Consider the following 1001-nt stretch of genomic DNA (forward strand, 5'->3'; position numbering starts at 1 on the left):
TCCTCCTCCTCCTCCTCCTCCTCCTCCTCCTCCGTGACTGGCTGAAATAAGACTGGCGTGGAGGGGTGCTAGCAAAGTGTGTGTGGGGGGGGGTAAATATGGGTGCAAAGGTCTCCAGCCCCCCCTGGCCATCAGAAATCCCTAAAAACCATCCAGCGCTGCCTTGAAAACCAACCCAGCAGAGGACGGGACCCACCCATGAGGGTGCGGGAGAGGGGGGGTTTGGAGGGGGAGAGGGAAGGGGGTCCCCTTCCAGCCTGAAAAGCCGCCCTGTTCCCCCCCACCCCCCATACACACTCTCCCACACCCCACCAGATGCTCCTGGCATCTTGGGAGAAGAGGGGGGAAGATGCAGAGAGCTAAAATTAGAAGTGGGGGTTCGCATCTAGCTAGGTGCAAACCCGCAGATCCGCAAAGGAATGTGGGTTCGCCAAAGGACAATGCTTGAAAGCTAGAAAAATCCAGCAGAAGCCTAGTGGGTCTCCGAGCCTGTCACCCTAACGCGAACTCGAAGCTAAGGATCTAGGTTCGAAGCCAGCTTGAGGGCAGGAAAGCCTGGGAGACCCTTATCTCCAATGAACCACCCAAAAGCTGGAAGTGGAGCTGTGGCTCAAGTGGTAGAGCACCAGCCTTGAGAAAAAGGAAAAGGAGAGAGAGAGGTTGCAGTTACTTTTGTGAAAATTACAGGAACAAATGACTACCCAGACCTCCTAGTCACTAAATAGAGCTGGGCAGTAGATGTGTGTGTATGTGTGTGCACATGTGCATGTACACACACACACACACACACACACACACACACCAGCACTGGGGCTTGAAAAGAAAGTTTTCTTTCTTACTGGACACTGTCTTGCTTGCCACAGCTCCACTTTCAGCTTCCGGGAGGTTCCTTGGAGATAAGAGTCTCAGGGACTTTCCTGCCCAGGCTCTGAACCCTGTGATCCTCAGATCTCAGCCTCCTGAGTATCTGAGATTACAGGTGTGAGTCAGCAGCACCTGGT

This window comes from Dipodomys ordii, unplaced genomic scaffold (genome assembly GCF_000151885.1).
Source record: "Dipodomys ordii isolate 6190 unplaced genomic scaffold, Dord_2.0 Scaffold184, whole genome shotgun sequence".
Lineage (NCBI taxonomy): Eukaryota > Metazoa > Chordata > Mammalia > Rodentia > Heteromyidae > Dipodomys > Dipodomys ordii.